We start from the raw sequence: 6,645 nt of genomic DNA on the forward strand, positions 1-6,645 counted from the left end.
CTAGGAAAACAAGTGCAAGTAGATACGAAATATGTTCTATTGGGGAATAAAACACATGTAAGATGTGCAATGTGGATGAATTGGAGTTTAGAGGTTGTTGTCCAAATTTTATAGTTTACAGGACGCTAGTTACTAATCTGTGTAATGCTGGAAACTTAAAGAGGAAGTTTATAAAGTAATGGAAAAAATGGTACCGGAGGCATTTATGCCTATTTTCTCTCAGAACTTAAAAGGAAAACTTGGACGACTTCACCTTTGTTGTGAAACACCTTTTTAAGTCACTTTCTCAAAACCTAACTGAACTAATCGAGCTCCATGACTTAGATACTCCCAGTGTAAAGGTAACAAATCTAAAGTTAAGACGACAAAGACGGGCCACTTTATATTCGCTAGTTGTTGTGACAAATGTAAGGAGACAATTATCATTATCATCACTCATGTCCTCTATGCTTGGGAGAGCTAAAATTTCACGAGTCATAGGATTGCAAAAAGGACATCTGTTTGGTTATAGAGACAGATCAAACTATTGCAAGTAGAACTTGACATTCTAAGCTTAAATTTTCTAGGCACAAACTCCTCCAGTCTCCGTCCTTGATCACTAAGTTTTGTTACTCAAACATAATCGTATTACCATCTATATTTTCCTTATCACCCTTCGGTTCTTTCTCTGAACATGAAATTTCCTCATTAATCAGAAAAGGGAAATTCCCATCCACAACTGTGGGATATTTAGATAAGAACTACCTAACATATCCTCATCGATCTCAACATCCTTATCCTCCCCATCACATAGGTCTTTGCACTACTACAATTGACAACTGTATGACCAAGGACATTACATGTTGCACACTATGGGGGCTTCCAATTGTACAAGATCTACTGATTAAACATAGCACCCTGCCCATCAAAAATTGCTACATAGCCTGGCAAATCCCGAGTAGCATGGACTTCAATGCATATCCTTGCAAATGATAGACACTCCATTGTCATTGTCCTTTTATCAGAAACTAATGGGTTTCCAATGACGCTTCCAATGGAACTCAAGGCCTCCACAGACCAATATTGAAAAGGTTGATTAGGCAGACTAATCCAGATGGGAACATAACTAAGATCGATTCGTCCCAATGAACTATTAGGACTCCATGACCCAAGAATCAAAGGCTTCTTTTGCACAAACCAGGGTCCTCCTTCGAGCACACGCACTTTGTCTTCCTCCAAATTAAAACGGAAAACGAATACACCACTCTCCAGCAGATTACAGTCTACATGGCCTGAAATTCTCCTTTGTTTCAATAAAGCTTCTTTTGTGTAGTGGAAGGGAGGTCTCCTGCCCATGAAATGCCCAACAAGAGCATTACTTTATCTATCAATTTCTCCATTAATCATACTCGGTGGGCAGTTTGCAACTTTAAACCCATCGAACAATAGAGGTTGAACGTATTTGAGATTTAGCCCTTCACTTGTTGAATCTAAAGATCTCTTTCTAAACAGAATTGGTCAAAGCTGTTACAATGAAAACTAAATGGAACACATACATAGAGAACCTCTGCCCACACTTCTTCTAGGAACCCATTTTGATTTCGAGGAAATATATTGACGTACGAAACTCTTAAGCTCATCACAGAATTGGTCAAAGTTGTGGCCATTCTTGAACATTCCAGGTGGCACAATATTGAAACTCCATTTTGCACTTAAAGGCATTGATCTGCAATAATTAAAAAGATTAATGAATACATCAAATAAAGATAGACAAATTCCACAAAAAAAAAAGATGGAAAAAGAAAAGACGCACACAATCAGAAAGGGTAATTCACCATGTGAAACCCACTTCAATGCATCTAGAGGACCATTTGATTGTTTTATGTCAACAAATAGGTTTTTACGAGGGTGTGGCTTGTGTTTGATTAATTCTTATATTGTTTTAGTTTCAGGGTAATGTTGGTAATTCGCTCTATGGTCCAAGTAATGTTTAAGAGTTTTTTACCCCCTCTTATGAGCAATGGTTTCCTAGATGCTACACTTAGGATGACATTCTATCATGACCCAAATACCTGCCATGCGGCAAATTGGATAGGACCAAAAATTTTTTGGTTGGTAGAGCCCAAGGTAAGCTCAGATGTAAAGTATCAGCTGAGACAGATTTGGCAAAGTGCCAAAATAGAGGCTTTAAAATTCAGTAGGAATATGTAACTCATTAAAAGTATAGATGAAAATAAAAGGGAAATGATAATACATGGGAGGGTATATGACAGAATTTGGATCTAAACCTTGAAACATGGGAAATCCAAACCATTTTGCCTATCCACTGGTCAAAGTTTGCCAAACCACCCTTTTTATGGGGCATGGCTAGGTCACCTGTTGAGGACTATTGAAATTTCTTTATTTAGTGTTTGTTGGCTTTTGTATTATGCTTTGGATTAGTACTGCCCCTGTGTCAACTGATTGGTATGTAAAGTCATTGTTTCTTTTAATTGAAACCCGTATTGTCTACAGAAAACCTTAAGTTTCTCTATCTATCAAGAATATAGAAGTTGATTGTTATTTTGTTTGAGATGTTGTGATGTGGAAGCTAATCCCCACTCCTTTCGTTGGTTCTGCAAATTAACTTGGTGATGTCTACCAAGTCCTTGCTTGAGATTGCTTTTCTTCAAGGTTGTATCAAGTTGAGCATAAGTCATATTTATGCTGCAGTTTAAGGGGGAGAGCTAAGAAATCTTTTTGTCATTATGGTTTTTATTTGGGGGACTTATGTGTAAATACATACACATATGTTAGGGGTCTTCTAGGATATATATATATATATCCATAGCAGCCAATTGGGGTAACTCTTTTCCCAATCGGTCTACTCCCTTTCTCTCTTACTTTCTTCTCTTGTTCTCATAGCTTTGTTCTGATTTTGTCACATTAACCATAATGTACTTCTATAGAATTCTCTTAGTCAGTAAATTGTTTCCCCCATATACACCTAACCAAGTTTATGGTCAATATATCCACCATCTTCCCTTGGGGTTGGTCCCCCTACGAGTGTAAGAATGCAAAACAAAAATATTACAAGCCCTCCATAAATATGTAATATGTAAGTGGCAGGTTTTTATTTCCTGAGTCACCCATGAGTCATTGAGTGAATGATTCAATAAAGATTAATTGATGGGAGCAACAAGTATGATCTTCTCAACTCAACTCAACCAAACTTCATCCCAATTACTAGAGACTCTATCATGGGCCATATCTTCACTAAAGCCATTTTCATTTGCATAAATGCAGAATGAAGAAAATACCTTAGGATCATTCTCACAGTATTCGGATAAGCTACAAGCTGGAAATCGTCTGTTGCACATCGCTTTTGCATGAGAAGTAAGAGAATGAATACACTGGGCCTCTTCCGATATCTATGAGGTAGAGCATAATCAGATGTCAATGCAAGTACTAAATTTCCATTTCACCCAAGGGTTGGCACAAGTAAATAAACAAAATCAAATAAGTACTTCACATATAGAACTGTTTAATAACAACAAAAGTTATAGTACTTTACATGTGCAGAGGAAAAAAATACTGTAGTCCTTGGCATAAAACATATACTGCTGGAGTTGAGCATGGTTGGTTCAGTTAGAACCTACTTATGCTATGTTTGCTCCAGATACTAAAGAAATTCGAGAATTTCATTTGGAAAGCACAATAATATTCAATGATTCTCACTGCTAGAATTGAAGAATCATGTTTGATGGGACAAAATTCTGAGAAACCCATTCCAGATCACAACTGCTAGTTACAAGCACAAGTTAGCCAACAGAGATGCCATATTTCTGGAAAATCTATCTGGTAAGCAACCACAGAAAGAGAGAATAACAGAGGAGAACTTTTTGAAGGGAGGAAAAATACGTCCTTTGACGCAAAAACTAGAACATTTAATTCATTTAGGATAGAAACTAATCATGTGGGCATGGATCTAAATCTTGGTTTCGACAAGTACCGAGACGAAACCATGGGCGGAAGTAATTCTTACCAAGTTTCGACCAGGTTTCGCAGGTTTCGGTAGTTTTAACAATTGGTTTCAATCAAGAGCTGGGAGTTTTGCAAGTTTTGACAATGCCAAGGGGGATTGTGACTAAAACTTCGAGTTTTGGCCAAATCACTTGATTTCTTCGTATTTTTTTGGCATTCTACTCATTCTCAACCCTTCTATAGCTTGGATTTGCGTGATTAGAGCTTTGAACGTAATGGTGTTTTTTCACAAATCTAATTTTTGAAAGAATTAGTACATAGATAATACTGGGTCCAAAACAGGTCATGAGATACAATGTGCTGTATTCGGAGGAGCGTCATCGACATCTTCAGTGGAACATAGCTCGTGGAGTAGACCCTCCAGGACACTCCATGTATTGAATGGTGAGTGTTCTATACATGTATTTCACTAACATAATTTACATTTCCAATAGCTAAACTATACATAGCCACTGTTAATAATAGAGCTAGTGTAGAACAGTATTCAGCATACACTAGAAAAATTGGGTCCAAACGACAAGTACCATTTTGGGTGGTTTTGGCAAAACTAATTCATGGAATAGGTGTAAAATGGTAACAAATAGGCAGCATTATAAAAAATAAAAAATAAAAATAAAATAAAAAACCAAAAAAAAAAGGGTCAATAAACCATTTTCTGGGGCTTGAAACCTAGGTTTTATTGACCCAAAAAAATCCCAAGTTTTGACCGAAACCAGGTTGAAACCCGTCTTTGCCAAAACTGGTCTTGAGAAAGAAACTTCGATCCTTGCATCTGGGTTTCCAAAAGAGGAGAACAAGCTATAGAAGGGAAGGCTGATATGGGATTTGGAAGCTAAGTATAGATCTCTTTTTCATTTTGGTTCAGAGCACAACTTCAGTTTCAGCACTACAAAGCTTCCACACTTCAAGATTTAACCTTTTCTGTTCATATTGCAAATATTAGAAGAAAGAAAAGAAAAGGAGCAGAAAGAGATAGAGGTGATAGATGTCTAGCCAGTTGGGAGTTACAATTTGTATATTGTAACTCCCACTCACTTGTATATATAATAACCTAAATGTTACAGGGGCAGAATTGGAATAACAATTCACAAAAATAAAAAGAAGGCAAAACCACCGCTACTCATAATACCAGGACTAGTAGGTCTCAATTTACACTCCCCCTCATGCTGGAGCATAGATGTTAATCATGTCTAGCTTGTTACAAATATAATCCAGTCAAGCACTCCCCAAAGACTTTGTAAACAAATCAGCAAGTTGTTCTCTTGTACGAACATGACTAAAAGAAATAATTCCTTATAGCAGCTTCTCTCGAATAAAGTGACAATCTACTTCGATGTGTTTCGTTCTTTCATGAAACACAAGATTCGAAGTAATACGAACAACCTGATTATCACACCATAATTGCATAGGCGAATCATCAGTAAAACCAAGTTCAGCCAATAGTTGTTTCACCCACATCAATTCACATGTAGCATGTACCATAGCCCGATATTCTGACTTTGCACTAGATCGAGTCACAACTGTCTGTTTCTTGTTCTTCCATGACACAAGGTTCCTTCCAATAAATGTATAGTAACTTGTAGTTGATCTTCTATCAATAGGAGAACTATCTTAGCCAGCATCTGAAAAACCCTCAACTCGCCCATGTTCGTGGTTAGAGTAAAGTAGACCGCGTCCAGGAGACTTCTTGAGGTACCGCAGAATACCCATAACAGCCTCCCAATGAGGCATCCGAGGAGCAGACAAAAATTGATTAACCACACTAACAGGAAAAATAATATCAAGTAGAGTCACAACCAAATAATTTAGTTTCCCAACAAGCTTTTGATACTTCTCAGGATTCCCAAAAACATCACCACTATCAGTTGTAAGCTTTAAATTGGAATCCATGGTAGTATCTAAGGGTTTAGAGCCCAACATTCTCGTCTCTGAAAGAAGATCAATAACATATTTTCACTATGACAACGAAATTCCTTTCCTTGACTAAGCCACTTCCACACCTAGGAAATACTTTAACTTTCGCAAATCTTTGGTCAGAAATTTCTGTTGTAAATGTTCTTTCAGCTTCTCAATTCCTGAGGATTCAACTCTTGTAATAACAATATCATCCACATATACAACAAGAAATATCTGTCCTACGGGTGTGTGGCTCAAAAGAATTGCCTAGGTGTGGTGTTAAAACACAACCACAATCTCTCCTTGTTGCCGGGTATCTCCAGCTTCTCTGTTGTTGGTTAATTTTTTTTTTTTCTCTAGAAGAAAGTATTTGGGACTTGCTTTTCCCTTTGGTTTGGATCTCCATTTGTGTTGTTTTAGGGGTATCTTACATCATGTTGATCTCACTGAACCTATGGAAGCTACATCAGGTGGGTTGATAGTACCCCCTTAGTTCGATTGTTTTTTATAATCCCAATACTCATATTTCTTTGGTGAAGTTGGATGGTAACAACTATTTAGATTGGTCACAATCTGTGAAGCTATCCCTATGGTGTGGAGGAAAGCTAGGTACATATTTGAGTTATCAAGGCTCCCATTGTCGCTGATCAGATTAAGAAATAAAACTGCAAACTCTTTGTATGACTTGGCTCATTTTTCCATGAAACCTAGATAGTAAAAAATTTTGTTGTCTCCATTGTCTCCTGG

General features: G+C 37.3%; 1 long non-coding RNA gene across 1 annotated transcript; it reads right to left on the minus strand.

Annotated features, from left to right (window-relative positions):
* Window positions 1-1,329: 1,329 nt before the first annotated feature.
* Window positions 1,330-3,566, minus strand: LOC122083302. The gene is made up of 2 exons (XR_006141617.1): window positions 3,279-3,566; window positions 1,330-1,705 (listed from the first exon to the last, which is right to left on the minus strand). It is a non-coding gene; the product is annotated as an uncharacterized LOC122083302 (long non-coding RNA).
* Between the last annotated feature and the right edge of the window lie 3,079 nt (window positions 3,567-6,645).

The sequence above is a fragment of the Macadamia integrifolia genome, chromosome 7, assembly GCF_013358625.1.
Source record: "Macadamia integrifolia cultivar HAES 741 chromosome 7, SCU_Mint_v3, whole genome shotgun sequence".
Taxonomy (NCBI): Eukaryota; Viridiplantae; Streptophyta; class Magnoliopsida; order Proteales; family Proteaceae; genus Macadamia; species Macadamia integrifolia.